This window comes from Hibiscus syriacus, unplaced genomic scaffold (genome assembly GCF_006381635.1).
Source record: "Hibiscus syriacus cultivar Baekdansim isolate YM2019G1 unplaced genomic scaffold, ASM638163v2 tig00110013_pilon, whole genome shotgun sequence".
Lineage (NCBI taxonomy): Eukaryota > Viridiplantae > Streptophyta > Magnoliopsida > Malvales > Malvaceae > Hibiscus > Hibiscus syriacus.
This window is the reverse complement of record NW_024062563.1, coordinates 1332397-1357524: the sequence shown is the minus strand read 5'-3', so window position 1 is coordinate 1357524 and position 25128 is coordinate 1332397. Positions and strand designations below refer to the sequence as shown.

General features: G+C 33.2%; 2 pseudogenes; both read left to right on the top strand.

The window, feature by feature from the left end:
• The first annotated feature begins 17924 nt into the window (after positions 1-17924).
• LOC120212359 lies at positions 17925-18763 on the top strand (annotated as a pseudogene).
• A 1157-nt stretch (positions 18764-19920) lies between these two features.
• LOC120212485 lies at positions 19921-25028 on the top strand (annotated as a pseudogene).
• Positions 25029-25128: the final 100 nt, after the last annotated feature.

The window sequence follows — 25128 nt, the reverse complement described above, 5'->3', positions numbered from 1 at the left end:
TATACTTTATTCCTTCCACTCATTCAAGATTGTGGAGTTAAGCAGAGACAATAATGTTCTAGCTCAACTTAAAGGCTATCCATATTATTTTTTGTGCTCTTGGAACAGATGAATACGAGAGAGTTTCATCTTGTACAACCGCCAAGGAGATATGGGATAAACTACAAGTCACTCATGAAGACACAGATAAGGTAAAAAAATCTAAAATTAGTCTTTTAACTCATAGCTATGAAAATTTCAGGATGAAACCGGAAGAAGATATCAAAGTTATGACGGATAGATTTTCCACGATTGTCAATGGTCTCAAATCATATGGAGAAATCATTCCAAACGAAAAGCTTGTGAGGAAGCTAGTTTACTCTCTTCCAAAACCCTGGCAATCAAAGAAGATGACAATCATCGAGACTAAAAACTTAAAATATTTAACTCTCGAAGAGTTAATTGGTTCTCTTCTCACTCATGAAATGATGCTTCAATATGAGGTAGACATCGAGAAGATTGACGAGACAAAGAAGGAGAAGGAGAAAAAGAACGTGAGAGTTGCTCTCAAATCTACAAGAGATGAGAGTTATTCGGATGAAGATGACGATGACGAGAAAATGACATTATTTGCCAAACGATTCAGAAAACTAATGAAGCCCAACCGAGGAAGAAAATTCAAACGAAATGAAGGCTTCAAAACTAAATCGAAGGAAAAAGACCCAATCATTTGCTACGAATGCAAAAAATCGGGTCATGTCAAATACGATTGCCCACAGTTGAAGAAGAAGGGTAAATCGAAGAAAAAACACAAGGCTCATGTGGCTACATGGAGCGATGATGAAGGTTTCGATGAAGAGGAACAAAAAGTAGCAAACTTGTACTTGATGACCATCAGGGAAAGCTCTCAGGTAACCTCTAGCTCATTTAATTTAGAAGATTATTCTTTTGATGAGCTGTTAGAGGAATATACTAGGTTGGCTTCGGATTATGAGAAATTATTTTTAAAATACAAAAATGATATTTCAAAATTGAAAAATGAAAATATTCTCATATCCAAGACCAACAATGATCTTGAAAGTAAATTCAAAGATTTGTAAATCAAACTAGATGAGTTTGAAAAGAAAAATATTGATTTGCATAATTTACTTTCAAGAGTAAATGATGATCATCAAAAGAAAATTAATGATCTTAAAGCTTCTTTTGATAAAGTTAGAACAAAACGTTTTGAAAATGGAAAAAGTTCAAAATCCAACTTTGTTAGAAAAAGTTTTAAAAACTACAATCATAGAGGTCCCCGAAGAACCTCTAATGGAAAAATCATTAGAAGTATATGGGTTCCTAAAGAACTCATTACTACTAAAGATATGAATATCCTTCACAAAGGGTACCCAAGGGGACTAGAATTTTGGAGACTAATGAATATGAACCCAAAAGAAATTGGGTACCAAAAATAAAAAAGTAATCTATGTTTGTAGGGAAAGGAGCATTGCTACAAGGGAAACAAGTTCAAACTCATGGTACCTTGATAGTGGATGCTCAAGACACATGACCGGAGACAAGAGCCGGTTCATCGAGCTTAACGACAAAAATGGACGAGAGGTGGCTTTTGGTGATAATTCAAAAGGTCACATTGAAGGTATAACTACAATAGGAAATACCTCTTCCATACAAATTAAAAATGTTTTATATGTGAATGGGTTAAAGTATAATCTATTGAGTATTAGTCAATTTTGCGATAAAGGATACAATGTCTTATTTGAAACAAATAGTTGTAAAGTCATTGACATTGCATCTAATCGGATTATGCTTGTTGGTCATAGAATAGGAAACATTTACATGGCGCATTTAGATTCTATTAATATGACTAATTTATGCATAGTTGCTAAGGATGAGCATGATAGTTGGTTATGGCATAGGAGACTAGGGCATACTAGCATGAGTGTTTTACAAAGACTAATTCAAGGAGAATTAGTAAGAGTGTTGCCAAAGCTAAAATTTGATAATGATAAAATCTGTTATTCATATTCTAAAGGAAAACATAGAAGAACTTCCTTTAAGTTCATTAATGATGTATCAACTAGTAGAGTATTACAATTGATCCATACAGATCTTTTTGGGCCAATTAGGACTGTTAGCTTGGGTGGAAAACAATATTGCTTTGTATTGGTGGATGACTATTCTAGATATACTTGGGTTCTATTCTTAAGTACTAAAGATGAAGCATTAGAAAAGTTCATCACGTTTTCAAAAGTAATCCAAAATGAAAAAGGTTACTCCATAACTAGCGTTAGAAGTGATCATGGTATTGAATTTAAAAATCTTGGATTTACTGATTTTTGTAATCCAAATGGTATTAGCCATAATTTTTTAGCACCAAGAACCCCTCAACAAAATGGAGTTGTTGAGCGGAAAAATCAAACTTTAAAAGAAATGGTTAGAACCATGTTTTGTGAAAACAATTTGCCAAAATATTTTTGGGCGGAAGCCACAAATACCGCTTGTTATGTTATAAACCGTGTAATGATTAGGCCAATTTTGAAGAAAACTCCATATGAAATTTTCAAAAATAAAAAGCCTAACATTAGCTATTTTCATCATTTTGGATGTAAATGTTTTGTTTTAAATAACGGTAAAGAAAATCTTGGCAAATTTGATGCTAAAAGTGATGAATGAATTTTTCTGGGTTATTCCTTAAATTATAAAGCTTATCAGGTATTTAATAAAAGAACTTTAGTTGTAGAAGAGTCTATACATGTTGTTTTCGATGATAATTCCTTTCCAATGAAGGATTCTTGTGTGAATGATGATATAGGTATTGTAAACACAAATGACATTAGACATGACGTTGGATCATTAAAGGAAGAAACAAAAGATGAGGAAACTCATTATGTTCTCGAGAATCCAACCATTGAAGAAAGAGAAGTCTCTTACCCAAGAGAATACAACTATGTCAAGGATGGTGAGATAATAGGTGATCCATCCAAAGGGGTAACAACTCGATCTTCTCTTAGAAATATATGTAATTATGTTGCATTTATCTCATGCATAGAGCCTAAGAATATTAAAGAAGCATTAAATGATGAACATTGGATTATGGCTATGCAATAAGAGTTAAATCATTTTGAGAGAAGTAAAGTATGGACATTAGTTGAAAGGCCTAGTAATAAATCTACTGTAGGTACTAGATGGGTATTTAGGAATAAGCTTGATGAAAGTGGTAATATAGTAAGAAACAAGGGTAGATTTTTTGCTCAAGGCTATACTCAAGAAGAGGGCATGGACTATGATGAAACATACGCTCCCATAGCTAGGATGGAAGCAATTAGAATGTTATTAGCATTTGCATGTTTCAATGAATTTAAATTATATCAAATGGATTTAAAAGTGCATTTTTAAATGGTTTTATAAAAGAAGAAGTGTATGTGGAACAACCTCCTAGTTTTGAAGATTCAAAATTTTCAGATCATGTTTTTAAATTGACAAAAGCCCTTTATGGTTTAAAATAAAATCCTAGAGCTTGGTATGAGAGATTGTCAAAAATTTTAATCAAAAAACATTTTTCAAAAGGGAAGGTTGACACTACATTGTTTTTAAAGCGAAAAGGAAAAGATTTATTAGTAATACAAATTTATGTTGATGATATAATATTTGGTTCTACTAATGATGCTCTTTGCCAAGAATTTTCTAAGCTAATGCAGAGTGCATTCGAGATGAGCATGATGGGGAGCTCTCATTTTTCTTGGGACTCCAAATCAAGCAAATAAAAGATGTCATCTTCATCAATCAAGCAAAATACGTCAAAGATATGCTCAAGAAATTTGGATTGGAAAATGAGAAACCTCATGCCACTCCAATGAGCTCATCAACAAAGCTTGACAAAGATGAATGAGGTAAATGTGTGGATGTTAAATTATATAGATCCATGATTGGCTCATTGCTTTATCTAACCACAAGTAGACTTGGCATTATGTTTAGTGTTTGCTTATGTGCTAGATTTCAACCATGCTCTAAGGAATCACATTTACTAGCTGTTAAGAGAATCTTTAGATACCTTAAGGGCACTCCTAGTTTAGGACTTTGGTATCCTAGAGACTCTAGCTTTAGCTTGCATGCCTTCTCTGATGCGGATTATGGAGGATGCAAAATAGATAGGAAAAGCATCTCCGATACTTGTCAATTCCTAGGAAATATGTTGATTTCATGGTTTTCAAAGAAACAAAATTGTGTTGCATTATCTACCACTGAAGTGGAATACATTTCAGCCGGTAGCTGTTGTGCACAAGTTTTATGGATGAAACAACAACTTTTAGATTATGGAATTGAAGTAAGTACCATACCTATCAAGTGTGACAATACTAGTGCTATTTGTCTCCCTAAAAATCCCATCCAACACTCTAGAACTAAGAACATTGAAATTAGACATCATTTCATTAGAGATCATGTCACTAAAGAAGATGTAGTTCTAGAATTTGTTGATACTTTGCATCAATTAGCGAATAATTTTACAAAACCTTTAGATAAAGAAAGATTTTGGACACTTAGGACAGAATTAGGTTTAATTGACCTATCTTCACTTAGTGTTTAAAATGATTTTAGCACTTTTTATTATAAATGAAAAATGCTTATAAAAATAACATTTTTGATTGTATTCTTTGCTAATAGTTAGGGGGAGTTTATGATCTTTAGTGAAAATTAATTATATGTTCAAATAATGTTTAAGGATAGATTTGATTGATTGAACATTGTTAATTTTTGATATATGAGTTGCCAATACCACTAGAGCTGATTAATTTAGCATTTTGAGTGTTTAAAAATTGATTTTTTGACATTTTTGTACACTATGCATTGATACACTAGACAATGCATCGATGCATCCCTTGAATATTCATCGATACACCATGAATGTGCATCGATGCACAATGATATGCATTGATACACCCATCGGGTTTTTGGGTTTAAATGCCTAATTTCTTCTTTATTTCAAAACCCCTAACCTAAACCACTCACACCATACGCCTCTCTCTATCACCCTACTCTCAAAAATTGCTCAAATCCAACGTTTTAAGTAGGAATTCAACAAGCTTTCATCTCACAAACCTGCTAGCAATCATTAAATCGTGCAAAACATCACTACATTCCACTCAATCCAAAATTTCAAGGTAATATTTTTTCTAAAAACCTCTGTTTTATTGATTTTTGAACTTAGGACTAGTTTTTTATTAGTTCTAGGTTGAACTAAGTATCGGGCATTAATTATATAATGTTTATAAACTAGATTCTACAACTAATTTCATCAAAAACATAAGATTTTTCAAAAATGTTAAAAAATTATTATTTTAAAAAAGTATTGTTTTAATTGATGTTTTTGATTCAATTATGTTGTTTTCACGAAAACTATACAAACATTATTTTCCAAATAATTTTTAAAACTTTGCCCATTAGGATTCGGTTTAGAGAACTTTTACTATTGCGGACTCATATTGAGTTTTGGGATTGATTATATTGCATACATGTGTTTCAAATTTGCAGGTTATCTATCGTATTTTGATTTCTTAAACCATGTCTAATCCTAAACTCCTTATGTCATCATCGAGTCATTCGAGTCAAAACTGACCTCTCATTCCTCCTCTACCACAAAATCCAAATCTAAACTAACCATAAAATCCAAATCCAAACTAACCCGAATTAATCATTCTTAATTCTTTCTTCAATCAACCCGGTCGTCGTCAAGATGAATTATATCATAGGTTCGTTAATTCTTTCCAATCATACAAAATTCGGGAAGAACGTATCCCCTCCATTCAAGCAATGGTGGATATGAACTTCGAATATCTTCCTATCCTTCGTTCTTGGAAGTTTGATAAACTTTGTCAAATTCAGCCCATCGTTATCACCAATTTGTCCGCATTTTCTACTCTAATGCGGTCTGTGTCCAAAATGAGCGTCAAAGTGCAACTGTAGGAATTCGATCCTATCTCTTAGGTGAATTCATCTTTATCGACTCGGACACAATAATTAATGCCTTTGGTTTAGACAACGCGGGTCTTGATAATAAAAAAGAGATTATGCCTACACCCTATCAAGCTAAGGGTGGTGTTAGTACCTTAAGAACTTATCACGAGCGATTCCTTCACTTGATTATCTTTTGGTGGTTTAGACCATCTGGAGGTAGGTACTCCTCTCTTAGGGTTATAGATTTATGGTGGATACATTGTATCCAACATAACAAGAAAATAAATTTGCCACAGATTATTTTTGGTGAACTAGTAGATACCGTAAACGTTGTCACATCCAAAAATATAGAAACTTTAGTTTACATTTGTCTCTTCAGTAATCTATTTATCAAACTCAGGCTTAAGGTTTTAGATGATATTCCCATCCCTCTATAGAACCAAATAAATCTCACATCCTTAAAGAAATCGGGATGGAAAAAGAAAGGTGACCAATGGGTTCGAACCTCTGAGAAAACACCGGGAGTTAGCTCCTCATGAGCTTCACCTCCTCTGGCACCGGTAGTGGACGATGATCCAGTGCTTCAACAACTTATGCAATATATCAACGATATTGACGATGAAGCACCCGAGGACGAGCCGGCACAACAAGAGGATCAAATGCCTTCATATTTTCTATCATTTTTGGAGTCATTTGATCTAAGGTTTGCATCTATAGAGTCTAATCTAACTGTTTTGGGGGCTCTATAACGGGAGATGAACGAACGTTTAGATGCGCTCACACTCGAGATGTAAGCACGTTATCCTCCTCCTCCTCCCAATCCACCTTTGGATGACTAGACCTATCTTACTTTAGCTTTCTTGGATTTAGGACTTATTGTTAAAACATTTTGAATGTTTTTGGATTGATATGTTTGGATGTTTGGTTGTTTAAATGTTTGAATTTGTTTTGGATGTTAGATGTTTAACTTTAATACTTAGTTTGGTTGAAATTTTAATTTGAACTTAATGTTTATTAATTCTTGCATCATTTACATCATTTAGAATATGACCAATTTACCATTACACATTGTTCATGAATATTGAATTACTAAACTAATGACTAACTTTTTTCTTAATTGTGATCTTAGCAGCTTAAGCTATATTTTTTAAATCATGTTGAAAACATTTTGATGTTTCGATATAACAAATTAAGTATAAATGAATTTTAAGATTTTACAAATCATTTCCCAAGTATATTCGATTCAATTATTTGAATATCAAAATATTACTCCAAGTTTTTCAAATGTCAAAATCAATCCTTACTTAAAGTGTAAAATTATGTTTTAATCTCAAAATATTTTTAAAACAAATATTACAATGTATTTCGAGCCTAAATCGAGCCAAAAATAATTTTTAAATAGAAGGGCTTCAAGAAAAACCATATTGCCCAGATGGTACCGGTACCCCCCCAGATGGTATCGATACCCCATGCCAATTTTGGCTCTAAGAAAACACAGAATGCTCGGATGGTACCGATATCCCCCGATAGTACCGATACCCCTAGTCACTTAACGGTCGAAATATTTGAATTTTACACTACTGGTACAAATACCCTACAAAGGGGTATCGATACCACCCACGTTCCTCAACTGTTTCATTAATTGTTTTCACACAATAACGGCTCTATTGACTCCACTAATGATCCTAACGTTCAGAAGTGATCCAATGAGTATTTAAACACGCTTAGGAGCCATTGATCAACAATAATCAACAAGAATTAAGATAGAATCAAAGAGAAAGCATCAAACCCCAAGTTTGATCATTTTCAAGCCTATTTCATTCAATATTCATTTTTGCTTTCAAGAACACTTATTGTGCTCAATTGTATTATTCTTGAGTGTTTTTTCTTTGTTCTAGAATTTTGCAAACATCTTGCCTTGTGAGATTTTTTTCTGTAAGTTTGTGAAATTTGTATTATTCTCTTTGGAAGAGAGTATTCTCAAGAATTTGGGGTATAATTCTTGAGGGATTTATAAGGTTACTTTTTGTCCTCAAAAGAAAGACAAATTAGTGAATTTGTGAAAAATCCTTAGTGTGGATAGCTAAGGTATTAGACATAGACTTTTGTTAAGAAAGTCGAACCACTCTAAATCGTTGTGCAATTATTTTATATTTTCTACAAAAGCTTCCACCAAAATTTTTATTGCCAATTCACCCCTTCTTTACCGATTCGTCAATCGATTAACTCAACAATTGGTATCAGAGCCTCACTCATTTAAAGGTTTAATTTCCCCTTGAGTCGATTCGGGAAGAGCTATATCGATATTCAAGTCATCAATGACCTCCACTTCAAACTCCGACTTCGGTCTTGATTCAATGCCTATCAACAAGCCTCATTTCTTCAATGGAGCTAATTATGTTTATTGGAAGAATATAATGAGGTACTTCATTCAATCAGGTGACATGGGAGCATGGAATATCATAGAAGATGGATACTTCATTCCTTCCACTCATTCAAGATTGTGGAGTGAAGCAGAGACAAGAATGTTTCAGCTCAACTCAAAGACCATCCATATCATATTTTGTGCTCTTGGACTGGATGAATACGGGAGAGTTTCTTCTTGTACAACCGCTAAGGAAATATGGGATAAACTACAAGTCACTCATGAAGGCACAGACGAGGTAAAAGAATCTAAAATTAGTCTCCTAACTCATAGCTACGAAAATTTCAAGATGAAACCGGATTAAGATATCGAAGCTATGACGGATAGATTTTCAATGATTGTTAATGGTCTCAAATCATATGGAGAGATCATTCCGAATGAGAAGCTTGTGAGGAAGTTAGTTTACTCTCTTCTGAAAGCTTGGCAATCAAAGAAAACAACAATCATCGAGGCCAAGAACTTAAAGTCTTTAACTCTCGAAGAGTTAATTGGTTCACTCCTCACTCATGAAATTATGCTTCAAGATGAGGTAGACCTCGAGAAGATTAACGACCCAAAGAAGGAGACGGAGAAAAAAAAAGAACGTGGTAGTCGCTCTCAAATCCACAAGAGATGAGAGTGATTCGGATGAAGATTACGATGACGAGAATATGGTATTATTTGCCAAACGGTTCAGAAAATTGATTAAGCCCAACCGAGAAAGAAAATTCAAACGAAACGAAGGCTTTAAAAATGAACCAAATGAGAAAGACCCTATTATTTGCTACGAATGCAAAAAGTCAGGTCATGTCAAATACGATTGTCCGCAATTAAAGAAAAAGGGTCAATCCAAGAAGAAGCACAAGGCTCATGTGGCTACATGGAGCGATAATGAAGGTTCCGATGAAGAGGAACAAGAAGTGGTAAACTTGTGCTAGATAGCCATTGGGGAAAACTCTAGGTAACCTCTAACTCATCTAATTTTGAGGATTATTCTTTTGATGAGTTAGTAGAGGAATATACTGAGTTGGCTTCGGATTATGAGAAATTATTTTTAAAATACAAAAATGATATTTCAAAATTGAAAAATGAAAATAATCTCATATCCAAAACAAACAATGATTTTGAAAGTAAGATCAAAGAATTGCAAATCAAATTAGATGAATTTAAAAAGAAAAATATAAATTTGCATAACTTACTTTCAAGAGTAAATGACGATCATCAAAAGAAAATTGATGATCTTAAAACTTCTTTTGATAAAGTTGGAACAAAACGTTTTGAAAATGGAGAAAGTTCAAAATCCAACTTTGTTAGAAAAAGTTTTAAAAACTACAATCATAGAGGTCCCTGAAGAACCTCTAATGGAAAACTCGTTAGAAGTATATGGGTTCCTAAAGAACTCATTACTACTAAAGATAAGGATATCCTACACAAATGGATACCCAATGGGACTAGAATTTTGGAGACTAATGAATATAGACCCAAAAGAAATTGGGTACCAAAAATAAAAAAAAAATCTATGTTTGTAGAGAAATGAGCATTGCTACAAGGCACGAGAAACAAGTTCAAACTCATGGTACCTTGATAGGGGACAAGAGTTGGTTCATTGAGCTTAATAACAAAAATGGAGGAGAAGTGACTTTTGGTGATAATTCAAAATGTCACATTGAATGTATAGGTACTATAGGTAATACCTCTTCTATACAAATTAAAAATGTTTTATATGTGAATGGATTAAAGCATAATCTAATGAGTATTAGTCAATTATGCGATAAGGGATACAATGGATTAAAGTTTATCGGGTATTTAATAAAAGAACTTTAGTGTTAGAAGAGTCTATACATGTTGTTTTCGATGATAATCCCCTTCCAATGAAGGATTCTTGTGTGAATGATGATGTAGGTATTGTAAACATAAATGACGTTATATATAACATTGAAGAACCATCATCAAAGGAAGAAACGAAAGATGAGGAAACTCATGATGTTCTCAAGAATCCAACCATTGAAGAAAGGGAAGTCTCTTACCCAAGAGAGTACAACTATGTAAGGATGGTGAAATTATAGGTGATCCATCCAAAGGGGTAATAATTCGATATTCTCTTAGAAATATATATAATTATGTTGCATTGATCTCATGCATAGAGACTAAAAATATTAAAGAAGCATTAAATGATGAACATTGGATTATGGCTATGCAAGAAGAGTTAAATCAATTTGAGAGAAGTAAAGTATGGACATTAGTTGAAAGGCCTAGTAATAAATCTATTGTAGGTACTAGATGGGTATTTAGGAATAAGCTTGATGAAAGTGGTAATATAGTGAGGAATAAGGCTATACTTGTTGCTCAAGGCTACACTCAAGAAGAGGGCACAGACTATGATGAAACATACGCTCCTGTAGCTAGGATGGAAGCAATTAGAATGTTATTAGCATTTACATGTTTCAATGAATTTAAATTATATCAAATGGATGTTAAAAGTGCATTTTTAAATGGTTTTATAAAAGAAGAATAGTTTGTGGAACAACCTCCTGGTTTTGAAGATTCAAAATTTCCAGATCATGTTTTCAAATTGACAAAAGCACTTTATGGTTAAAAACAAGCTTCTATAGCTTGGTATGAGAGATTGTCAAAATTTTTAATCAAAAAACATTTTTCGAAAGGGAATGTTGACACTACATTGTTTTTAAAGAGAAAAGGAAAAGATTTATTAGTAATACAAATTTATGTTGATGATATAATATTTGGTTCTACTAATGATGCTCTTTGCCAAGAATTTTCTAAGCTAATGCAGAGTGAATTCGAGATGAGCATGATGGGGGAACTCTCATTTTTCTTAGGACTCCAAATCAAGCAAAGAAAAGATGACATCTTCATCAATCAAGCAAAATACGTTAAGGATATGCTCAAGAAATTTGGATTGGAAATGGGAAACCTCATGCCACTCCAATGAGCTCATCAACAAAGCTTGACAAAGATGAATGAGGTAAATGTGTGGATGTTAAAATGTATAGGTCAATGATTGGCTCTTTGCTTTATCTAACCGCAAGTAGACCGAACATTATGTTTAGTGTTTGCTTATGTTCTAGATTTCAATCATGCCCTAAGGAATCACATTTACTAGTTGTTAAGAGAATCTTTAGATACCTTAAGGACACTTCTAGTTTAGGACTTTGGTATCCTAGAGACTCTAGCTTTAGCTTGCATGCCTTCTCTAATGCGGATTATGGAGGATGCAAAATAGATAGGAAAAGTACCTCCGGCACTTGCCAATTCCTAGGAAATATGTTGATTTCATGGTTTTCAAAGAAACAAAATTGTGTTGCATTATCTTCCTCTGAAGCGGAATACATTTCAGCCGATAGTTATTGTGCACAAGTTTTATGAATGAAACAACTTTTAGATTATGGAATTGAAGTTAGTACCATACCTTTCAAGTGTGACAATACTAGTGTTATTTGTCTCATTAAAAATCCCATCCAACACTCTAGAACTAAGCATATTGAAATTAGACATCATTTCATTAGAGATCATGTCGCTAAAGAATATATAGTTCTAGAATATGTTGATACTTTGTATCAATTAGCGGATATTTTTACAAAACCTTTAGATAAAGAAAGATTTTATACACTTATGAGAGAATTAGGTTTAACTAACATATCTTCACTTAGTGTTTAAAATAAGTTTAGCATTTTTAATTAGAAATGAAAAATGCTTATAAAAATAATATTTTTGATTACATTCTTTGCTATTAGTTAGGGTGAGTTAATGATTCTTAGAGAAAATTAATTATATGTTCAAATTATGATAGATTTGACTGATCGATCATAGTTAATTTTCGTTATATGAGTTGCCAATACCATTATAGCAAATTAATTTAGCATTTTGAGTGTTTAAATACATATTTTGTTTTTAATTTTTTGCGAGCTAGGTATCGATACCCCCTTTGAATGGGTACCGATACCATCCTTGAATGGGTACCGATACCCCCCATGAGGGTACTGATACCCTCCACGGGTTCTGGTTACAAAAACCCCCAAAATCCCATTTGTACCCAAACTCTCTCTTCTTCTCTCTTTCACTGTGCATCTCTCTCTCTCAAACGCAACACTTATATTTGCTTTAAAACAACCGTTTCAAGTCGGATTTCACTCAGATTTCAACTCCTAAACCTGCTAGCATCATTAATTTTGTGCAAACAACATCACATTCTTACTCAATCTTCCAATTTCAAGGTAACTTTTCTAAAAACTCTATTTTATTGATTTTTGAACTTATGACTAGTTTTGATTAGTTCTAGGATGAAATAGTGATCGGGCATTACTTAGCTTTTGGTTTAGAACAAGAATCTACAACTAATTTCATAAAAAACACAAGATTTGATTAATTTTTTTAAAATTTTTGAAATAATTTTTTTTTGATTTTAAAATTATTGTTTTTGATTTAATTATATTGTTTTGAAAACTGCACATTGATTTTCAAACATTGTTTTCAAACATAGTTTTCAAAATTTGCCCATTAGAATTATTAGAGAGCCTTGAAATATTGAGGACTCATTTGAGTTTTGGGAATTGATTGTATTGCATACACATGTTTTAAATTTGCAAGTACCTATTTCGATTTCTTAAACCATGTCCCATAAATGCCCTAGGACATCCTCTAGTCATTCAAACCGACCACCAAGTCCACCTCAAAACCCATCTCCTATTCAACAAATTCCTAATCCCGATGAACCCGAAATGACTATTCGCAATTCGTGCTTTAACGAACCTGGTCATAGATAAGATATATTCTTTAAGTATTCTCAGTATTTTGAGTCATACAAAATTCGGGAAGAACGTATTCCTTCTCTTCGAGCTATGGATGCAATAAACTTTAGATATATTCCTACTCTTCAAGAATGGAAATTTGATAAACTTTTTCATCTTGAACCAGTAGTTTACCAACAACTCGTTCGAATTTTCTATTCAAATGTCGTTTGTATTCAAAACCGAGCTAAAACTGAGACAATAGGAATTCGATCCTATCTTCTATGTAGATTCATCCATATTGACTCGGCCTACAATGCTAACACATTTGGATTAGATAATGACGGCTTATATAATGAAAAGGAAACAATAGGTTATCCTTACAAGGTTAGGTCTAGCGTGAGTGTATTAGATCACCAAGATCGTTTTCTTCATCTGATGATCTCTTGGTGGTTTAGACCATCCGGAGGCAAATACTCCACTTTTCGAGCCTTAGACCTTTAGTGGATACATTGTATCCAAAATAATAGGAAAATTAACCTACCTCATATTATATTTTTCGAACTCGTTGAAACCATAAACCTTGTCCCTAATAAAAAGCTTTGTGAAACTCTTGTTTACAATTATCTTCTGAGTAACTTGTTTATCAAAGCCGAGCTTAGAGTACAGCTTGATGTAGACATCCCTCTCAAAAACCAAATAAATTTGACATCTTTAAAGAAATCGAGATGGAAAAAGGATACGGAAACAAACCAATGGGTTCGATCCCCTGAGAAAACACCGGGAGCTAGCTCCTCACAAGCTCCACCTCCTCCGGCACTGGCAGTAGACGATGATTCAGAGCTTCAGCAACTTATGCAAGATATCGACAATATTGACGATGAAGCACCCGAGGACGCGCCAGCACAGCAAGAGGATCAAGTGCCTCCATATTTTTAATCATTTATGGAGACATTTGATCTGAGGTTCGCATCCATTGAGTCCTATTTGACTGCTATGGGGGCTCAACAACGGGAGATGAACGAATGTTTATACGTACTCACACTTGAGATGCGAGCACGTGAGCACGTTATCCTCATCCGCATCCCGATCCTTCAATGGATTAGACCTTGCCTTGCTTTGCTTTTGCTTGGATTGAACTTAGGATTTATATGTTGGATTGTTAAAACCTTTTGATATGTTTTTGGATTGTTATGTTTAAATTTATTTGTTATGGATTATGTTGGATGCTTTGGATATTTGAACTTACTTGCTTATATATATATTTGGTTTGGTTTGAATTTTCATTTTGAGCTTCATGTTTATTAATTTTTGCATTATCTACATTTTAGATTAATATGACCAATTTACCATTGCACATTATTTATGAATATTGATTTATGGCACTCATGGTTAACATTTCTCTTGATTGTGTTCTTAGCAGCTTAAGCTTTAAATTTCTAAATATCAATTGGCTAATTTTTTTTTTTCAAAAACAAACCTTGTTTAAAAACGTTTATAGAGTCTTTTTGATTTAACAATAAGAGGGAGAAGTGTTATAGTAAGGGGGAGTAATTTTACTAAATTGATTTCAAAAATGATTTTCTTGAAAATCTTAAAATTACTCAAATGTTTTGTTAAATCAAAAAGGGGGAGATTGTTGAAAATATTTTGATGTTTCGATATAACAAATTAAGTATAAATAAATTTTAAGATTTTACAAATAATTTCCTAAGTATATTTGATTCAATTATTCGAATATCAAAATATTACTCCAAGTTTTTCAAATGTCAAAATCAATCCTTACTTAAAGTGTAAAATTATGTTTTAATCTCAAAATATTTTTAAAATAAATATTATAAAGTATTTTGAGCCTAAATCGAGCCAAAAATAATTTTTAAATATAAGGGCTTCAAGAAAAACCAGATTGCCCATATGGTATTGGTACCCCCCCAGATGGTACTGATACCCCCATGCCAATTTTGGCTCCGAGAAAAACAGAATGCTCGGATGGTACCGATACCCCTAGTCACTTACCGGTCAAAATATTTGAATTTTACACTGCTGGTACAAATACCCTATGAAGGGGTATCGATACCGCTCATGCTCCTCAACTGTTTTATTAATTGTTTTCACATAATAATGGCTCTATTGACTCCACTAATGATCCCCAACGTTCAGAAGTGATCCAATGAGTATTTAAACAAGCTTAGGAGCCATTGATCAACAACAATCAAAAAGAATTAAGAGAGAATCAAAGAGAAAGCATCAAACCCCAAGTTTGAGCATTTTCAAGCCTATTTCATTCAATATTCATTTTTGCTTTCAAGAACACTTATTGTGCTCAATTGTATTATTCTTGAGTATTCTTTCTTTGTTCTAGAATTGTACAAACATCTTTCCTTGTGAGGTTTTTTATGTAAGTTTACGAAATTTGTATTGTTCTCTTTGGGAGAGAGTATTCTCAATAATTTGGGGTATAATTCTTGAGGGATTTGTAAGGTTACTCTTTGTCCTCAAAAGTAAGACAAATTAGTGAATTTGTGGAAAATCCTTAGTGTGGATAGCTAAGGTAGTGGACGTAGACTTTGGTTGAGAAAGTTGAACCACTCTAAATTGCTGTGCAATTATTTTCTATTTTCTGCAAAAGCTTCCACCAAATTTTTTTTTGCCAATTCACCCACCCTCTTGGCCGATTCGTCGATCGATTAACTCAACAAATCAATTGGCTAATATTACAAATTCTTGTTTAAATTGTTTTATAGAGTCTTTTTGATTTAACAAAAATGGGGAGAATATAGTAAGGGGAAGTAATTTTTACTTTTTACAAATTTGGTTTCAAAAATGATTTTCAATGAAAATCTTAAAATTTTCTTAAATGTTTTGTTATATCAAAAAGGGGGAGATTGTTGAAAACATTTTAATGTTTCGATATAACAAATTAAGGGCTATTGAATTTTAAGATTTCACAATCTTTTTTAAAGTATATTCGACTCAATTATTCGAATATCAAAATATTACTCCAAGTTTTTCAAAGATCAATTTCAATCCTTACTAAAGTGTAAAATTGTGTTTTAAATTTAAAATATTTTTGAAACAATTTTACAAAGTATTTCGAACCAAAATCGAGCCAAATATCAATTCTATGAAGGGATGTACTGATGCACTCCATGATGCATCGATGCACACCCATTTCGAATGCATTTTGTGTATCGATGCACAAGTCATGCATCGATGCACTCTTGAATATTTTGAAACATCAAATGCATTTTGTGTATCGATGCACATACCATGCATCGATGCACTTCTGGCTCTTTTGAAACATCGAATGTAATTAGTGTACCGATGCACCCCTAGTGTACCGATTCACCTAGTCTTATAACGGTCAAATATTTGAATTTTACACATAGTGTACCGATGCACCTTGAGTATGCATCTATGCACACACGCTCCCAAATGTTTTATTTAATTATTTTCACACAATAACGACTCTACTGACTTCACCAATGATTCCCAACATTCAGAATTGATTCAAGATGTATTTAAACAAGCTTAGAAGCCATTGATCAACAACAATTGTGAGAGAAACAAAGAGAAAGCTTTAAACATCAAGTTTGAGCAATTCAAGTCAATTTTCATTCAATATTCATTTTTGCTTTCAAGAACACCATTTGTACTCAATTGTATTCATTCTTGAGTGTTCTTTCTTTGTTCTAGAATTGTGCAAACATATTGTCTTGTGAGGTTTTTCTGTAAGTTTGCAAATTTGTGTATTCTCCTTGGGAGAGAGTGTTCTCAAGAATTTGGGGTATAATTCTTGAGGGAGTTGTAAGGTTACTCTTTGTCCTCAAAAGAAAGAACAAATTAGTGAATTTGTTGGAAAATCCTTAGTGTTGTTAGCTAAGGTAGTGGACGTAGACTTTGGTTGAGAAAATCGAACCACTCTAAATCGCTGTGCAAATATTTTTAATTTTCTACAAAAGCTTCCACCAAAATTTTTATTGCCAATTCACCCCCCTTTTGGCTATTTCGTCGATCGATTAACTCAACATTTATTAAATTAAATAAATGAATATGAATAAAATTTTATATTCAGTTAATAAATGAACATGAACAATGTGTGTTGATTTGTTTATGTTTACTAACAAGCTCATTTATTGAATTGTTTATAAGATTTTTTTTCCTTTTATATTTTTATATTTTAAATATTGATGAAAGTAGGAATTAAATTGAGCACATTTTAGAGTTCAAATTATGAAGTTTAGAAAATTTAAGGACTAATGATGTAATTTTACTAGTTTTTAGTTCGCAAATAAAAGGATAAAAAAAAGGTGTTATTGCATACCGTCAAACAAATATGTTGGTGGATATTTTTTCGAGCCGGGTTCATTTATATCCTTTAAATGATCCCGAAATGCAAAAAGACAATCCCATTGGAGATTTTGTATTTATGGGTACAATGCCTTGGCGAAGAATTTGGAAGCAGTCAACCAGGTGATTCACATCAAAGGATAATGCCGCATATTCTCTTGTATTTATCGCTACAATCCTTCGAATGGTGCCCGACACATACAGTTTAATTTGTCAGATTGACAAAACATCTACCTGCCTAACCTCAATCTCATGCCCTTCCAATACATTAGAGGATGCCGTTTTACTCTATAAAGTATGAGTCCTACAAAACCATTGGCTGCAGTATTCGAGTCAATTCATATTCTGCAACACCGTATAACAGAATATACTTGTTTTCCGCTGCCATCAACGAATATCCCACAATCTACCTCATGATTATCTTCCTGCTCTCACCAATATATATATATACACACACATGCAATTGCGGATTAGTTTTGACCGGAAGAGGAGAAATGAAACATGGAAAAAGACACAGAGCTGAAGTTGCAAGAAGCTTGCCCCAATGGGAACGCGAGTTCTTGGCATACAAGGCACTGAAGAGGAAACTGAAACTGACAAACCCTAATTCAAATGGAAGAAACAGGGCAAGATCGGGGAATCCCACACAGGACATGGGCTTCAAACAATCATTGAACAGGGAACTCGATAAAGTCAACACCTTTTATCTGGACAAAGAGGAAGACTATGTCATCATGTTCAGGATAAAAACATTGTACTGTGCGTCATTGATCAACGTTGCATTTGTTTCTGGTTCAACGAAACTGTTAATCCTTGTGGTGTTATTCAGGAGCTCGAAAGCAGGGCTGAAAACCTAAATGGCACCGAAGAAATGTTGGAATTATGGAGGGAACTCTGGATTTTTACTCGGAGATGGTGATGCTACTCCATTACAGTGTCAACTTTACAGGTACATACATGTGCACTTAATCATGTTTATCCAAGTTTCGTATTCGTTCGAATCTCAACATCTGCGACGAACGAACACGAACAAATGTAAAAAAAAAGTGCTTCTGACCAGAAAGAGCTTGAAACAAAGCAGGGTTGATGAAGATTGTGAAGAAGCACAACAAACGTGCAGGTGGAGCTGTTCAGCCATCGTACATGCCTAGGGTTTTGCAGCAGCCGTTCTTCTCCACTGAGTTGCTTTACAATCTTATTAGGGGGTGTGAAGCCATACTTGAGCGCCTCTCCCCCCCGAATGATTCTTGATGAAGCTCAATATTCTGCTTCAGCTCCTCTTGTTTATACTGTGTTTCTAATGGTGTATAATTGGGTTTGTTCTTGATGGCATGGCTTAATACATTATTATAGAGGAGAGGAATTGATGCTTTGTTGTTCTACTATACGTCTCAATTTCATGTATGCTTGAATTTGAACTGCATGACTACTTAATTTGTTATATAAATCATATGGGATTTTCTCCTCAATCTTGGAGTTTGAAGAGTATGTGATATGGCATGACTACGATTTTTTTAAATAATTATTGATATGAATTTGAGTATCGTAGAAATTTATTTTAAAGATTATTCTTTTAATTTAATTATTGATGAGAATAAATGAGTCACATCGATTATAATTAATTCATATAATTTGATTTGAACAAAGATTAAACGACCATTAATCGGTATCAATAACTTCAATCTCCACAAAAGTAGAAGAAAAGTTATTAAAAAAGAGGATTCAATTCTCATTTCTTAGTTTTAGAAGAACTTTTTTTATAGTTATATTTAATGTTGGTGTTAAATGTAAGACTATGATCGATATTCATATATGAAGGCATAATGGATAGACTCATTTAATGTAATTAATTGTTAATCAATTTCGATTATGACATATCATGTGTGTCTTGTTAGAAATTACATCAAATGATTTATGATTTTTCGAGAAGGGCAAGATTCTAGAAACTTTATATCTACCTCTTCTTTTAGAATCTTAGATGTGATCACCACAAGAATTTTCTTCAAAATTTTTAATATGTTGAACGGAAATTCAAGAACATTCAAAAAAATTATAAAATTAATAAATGTAACTAAAATAAATAATTTATTATTATATTGTTGTAAAATATTCAGAATATTATTCAAACATTGAATGAATATTTTTACATTTAAATGAGTTTTATAAATAATTAACATGAAACATCATGTCCAACATGATATTAAAAAAAATCAAACGAAATTTAAAATTTCTTTATTAATTTAAAATAATTAGAATGATAATATATGTTTTAATATTTTTTAATTATTTAATAATAAATACTTAAATATTATATAATTATTGATCTTCAAATCTGAAATATCTAAAACTAACATTCATTCTTCTAATTTTTAACCATTGAAACAATTTGATTGTTGTTAAAAAGTTAAAAAGTAATTATATAAAAATCTTCATAATTTCCAACATAGTTTGATAGTAACAAGGGTAATTCCGTCCTTCAACAATTTATATTCCTTTCTCTGTCCTCAAACCCTAGATCTAGGGTTTTATCTTTATCTTCTCCTTCCCTGTTTTCGTTTCTTCCTTCCTGTTTCTCGACATCAATACTATAAGAGAAAAGAAAGCCGTACCTTTTATCGGAGCTGAAAGGTATACGTTATACTTTTGTTTCTCTCTCTTACTAATTCGAATTTTGCAAAATTTCAAAAACCCAAACTATGAATTTGGAGATAAAGTGGATTTTTTAATAGGATGGGTGAGATAAAGGACAACGACGCCTATGAGGAAGAACTTCTCGACTATGAAGAAGAAGATGAAAAAGCCCCCGACTCTGTCTCCACTAAAGCTGCTGATTCTGCTAAAAAGTTAGTCTTTTTACTTTACATATTTTTCAGAATAAAATTTATTACGCTATGTCATTTTAGAGTTAAGTTCTGTTGAATTGCATGTGTCTATATTTCATTTGTTAAATGGGTACTTATTATCTCTTGAAGTAGATGAGGTAGTTTAAAATTGAATGCTTAGCTGAAAACTGAATTTTACTTTTTAATTCTTGGTGCCATTTCATACGGATGTAATGTAAATAATTAGGTTGTGATCTTGTTGGGTTGGCATTAATTTTTATTTTACGTGGTGTAGGGGGTATGTTGGAATTCACAGTTCGGGATTCAGAGACTTCCTGCTGAAACCAGAGCTGCTTCGAGCTATCGTGGATTCCGGATTTGAACATCCTTCAGAAGGCAAAGTTCGAAAACTCATGTCTGATTTTAATATATGTGAATTGCATGAATTAAGTCATTTTGTTTTTCTTGGTTTAAGTTATTTACATTGGTGGATGTATAAAAGCTTGATGCTTTATTATTTTTATTTACGGTTTTGGATGACACATTTTTCGTCACTGTATATAATTTGTAATAATCTTTGAAATGGTTTGTCTTGAAATTGTATTTTTAACCTAATTATCCAGGCATGCTAGTATTCAGTATCATCATTGCATTTATCTTCTTTTATGTTACTTTGTATTATCTGTTTAAACTCTTTTTACTATTTTTGTATCATTCTTAATAATCTGTTTAAGCTAAGTTTGCTGGACTTGCATATGGCTGAGTATACAATTCCATTTTTTGTGTTTCACAAGTAAAGCTTCATCTTTATTGTCTGATCTATTCAATCTTGTTTGCTTGTTCTTTTTCTAACTTTCTCAAGATTTTGTTATCCAGGTAGTCACTGCTTCTATATTCATCATTTCAACAAGAAAACTGGTTTGGTAACCTTCCCGTTAAAAGATCGGGAAAAACATTTATGATTTACTGAGGGTTCGCCTACTGCAATTTTATTTTCTTATTCATTAGTGCAACATGAGTGCATCCCTCAAGCTATTCTGGGAATGGATGTGATCTGCCAAGCAAAATCTGGCATGGGAAAAGCAGCTGTTTTTGTTCTATCAACTCTTCAGCAAATTGAACCAGTTGCTGGTCAAGTTGCTGCACTTGTTCTGTGTCATACAAGAGAATTAGCTTACCAGGTGTGTTTCAGAGATTTCAATTTGTTGTTTGGAGTAAGCATGGAAGTTGGGGGTTGTAGCGTCATTTCATCTTTGGTTTCTTCTTAACGAGTGCCACTTCATCTATGGTTTGACAGATTTGCCATGAATTTGAGAGGTTCAGTACTTATCTGCCAGATATTAAAGTTGCTGTCTTCTATGGTGGTGTCAATATCAAGGTACACAAGGATTTACTAAAGAACGAGCGTCCTCATGTTGTTGGAACACCTGGAAGGATTTTGGCTCTTACCAGGGATAAAGATCTTAGTTTGAAGAATGTGAGGCATGCCATTCTTGATGAATGTGACAAGATGCTTGAGTCGCTTGGTATGCCTTCTAATTTCCTTTTATCTGCTGTAGATATACTACTTCTTAGGTGCCTTTTGTTTTATTATATCCATCAGTCGTCATTTTTATTTTTCAAATTGTACAGACATGAGGAGAGATGTGCAAGAGATCTTCAAGATGACTCCACATGATAAACAAGTTATGATGTTTCAGCGACACTTAGCAAGGAAATTAGACCTGTGTGCAAGAAATTTATGCAAGATGTAATTACACTTCTTTTTAATCTCTATGCTATTTTGTCAATACTACTACTTTATGTGGGTAATATGTAGTTTTTGTATGTACCATTCTTTAATGACAGGATACGTACTTTTAGAAATTTGAATTGCAATATAAATATATACCTCCTTTGATGGTCTTTTTGATGTTTTGGCTGCAGCCCATGAAAATTTATGTTGATGATGAGGCCAAGTTGACTCTTCACGGTCTGGTACAGGTATGCATAGAGCTAACCACTTCACTTTATAGGTTTTGTTTGAATTTGAAGGAAGGAAAGGTAAAGGGTATAGAGGTGTCTCTTTTTTTTGTTTCAATAATTTTTGGTCGGATAGAGATCTGGATATAACTCTTCGTTTCTTTCAAATTAGGAAGATTTGTGAATGAAGATTCCTCGTCGGAAAATTCTGATTGGCCAGAAAAAAATTGTCCATTTTTTAACATTTCCAGTTCAGATGGTATATTAGATTAATGACTTGGTCCTTTTGTATACGTAAGTACATAACCAAATAAGGTTGGCAACACCGCACCCCTTTCATTTTCTTTTCTTAGCATCCAAACAAGGGAGTCTTGTCCTTCCCTTTTCTTTCTCTTTCCTGGTCCTTGCAGTTTTCTTATAGACACATTGCTAATGCCTAGATAATTGTTTTTCTACCCATGCAGCATTACATTAAACTGAGACATTAAATTGAGCGAGCTAGAGAAAAATCGCAAGTTGAATGATCTCCTTGATGCCTTAGATTTCAACCAAGTAGTTATTTTTGTCAAAAGTGTGAACAGAGCAGCTGAGCTCAACAAGTTACTTGTGGAGTGCAATTTCCCCTCTATCTGCATCCATTCTGGAATGTCCCAGGAAGAAAGGTATGCATGCATTCCGTAGTATTTTGTGGGCATGATGGCTGAAGTATCCATTTATCTATGATCTATACCTTACGTATTACTTTATCAACTTTCTTTTTGGTGTCAATGTGGTGAATTGAGAAGAGCTAGATATTTCAAGATTGTTTTGGCTATTTTGTTTCCTCTTATGGATTTTCGTCTTACTGTATTCGTAGGGTTGGAAAAATAACCTAAGCCTGTTGGGTTCTGACTTGATCCAGTAGGACTTTTTTCTGTTTATTTTGTTTCTGTCTGAAAATATGGTTCAGGAATGGGCAGGTCTGATTTTCTTATTAAAATATTTCGAGGCGGTTTTAGATAAAATCTTTTTTACCCTACTTTCGATTATTTGCTTAATATCCTCTTATGACTGTAGTGTTTGTGTCGATTAATTTTTTTTTGTGTATCTGAAATGTATTTTTCATAGACATAAACATTCAGCGGTTTTCTCTTAGTATGAAATTTTGTTTTGGAACGGGCTTCTGTTTTGTGCCTCTATTGTGTGAATATATTTATGCAACTTTTCCATTGAATGTAACCTGATGTTAGCTGATTATTTGTTTATCATCTTTTAAGGTTGACACGATACAAGAGTGTCAAGGAAGGTCACAAAAGAATTCTCGTGGCCACAGATTTAGTTGGAAGGGGAATCGATATTGAGCGTGTTAACATTGTTATCAACTATGATATGCCAGACTCTGCTGATACCTACCTGCATAGGGTAAATTCTGTTATTCCTTTTATTGCAGTTGAACTGTAGTCAGGCTGACCTCGACTTTCTATTATCTTTCTCTGGGTTCTGTTATTGCAGGTGGGTAGAGCTGGTAGGTTTGGCACCAAGGGGCTTGCAATTACATGTGTCTCATCAGCATCTGACTCTGATGTCCTTAATCAGGTTATAGATAATTTATGTTTCATATACTCTCTGTACTTTATATATATATATATATATATATATATATATATTAATAGAACTGATTAGTCATTTTTGTTTAATAACTTTTGTTAATTTGGTTTCAGGTTTAGGAAAGGTTTGAGGTCGATATAAAGTATATATATATATATTAATAGAACTGATTAGTCATTTTTGTTTAATAACTTTTGTTAATTTGGTTTCAGGTTTAGGAAAGGCTTGAGGTCGATATAAAGGAGCTTCCTGAGCAAATTGATACTTCAACATACAGTAAGATAATTTGCTTCATATGTCGAATCGTAATGGATATGGACTGTAATTACCGTCTCTAGTGTACATATGATTTGGTCCAATATATTTGCATATTGTTATAAGTGGTTCTATGAAGTAGGTTGTGGGTATTAGAGTATTCTAATAGGGAATCAGATGAATATTAGAATACTGTTGCTTTAAGGCTTCTCTAACCGTATTGGGTTAGTTAGACTGACTGTTGAATCTGTTAGAGCTCAAGTGATCTCTATTGGGCTATATATATCTGTTTCCATTCTACTTGGGCCATTCGTGTACTCTCTCTTTTCATAAATGAATAATGTGATGGTTGTTCTTTACTTTTCTCTTTTCTTACTATCGTTCTTCAATTGTTTGTTTCTCTATTATATTCTTTACTCTATCAACCGTCTATGGCTACTCCGATCATCTACACTGCTCGTCTAACAGTGGGCATATCTGTTTCTAATCTGTGCAACTAACTATTCAATTACTTGTTGGATGTATGATATGACCATAAAAAATTGCCAAATTTGTTTTAATATGCTGTGTTTCCTCTTTTTACTGTTTGTTTAATCATTTTGGGATCCAAGCTAACCGTATTTCTTTATCATGTAGTGCCTTCGTGATCGAAGTTCTTGATGCTAGACATCGAAGCACGTGGGTTGATTTGGATATGGAGTTGTAGCATGAAAGGACATGCCAGAGCTGAGAATTGTTGTAAAACTATAGGTGGGATGGAAACATATTATCAGTTTTGCTTTCATGTACTACTTTTGATCGATTAGATTGTTACCATTAAGACTGAATCTGTAGTTTACCCGGTGGAGTGGGTGGGATCTTCTAATTTTGGGATTTTTAGCCAATTGTGATGCTCTTCTTGGGTGTCTGTTTCTTTGTATAAACTACGTTATCTTGGAATGGGCTATACAATCCGGGCTATCATAATAAAAGTATAATGACCTGCGATAAGAGGACGGCCCTGTGTTCAAGAACTTGAGCAATAGAATTGGCTGTTTGTGGCACATAGACGACTTTGAATGCGAGC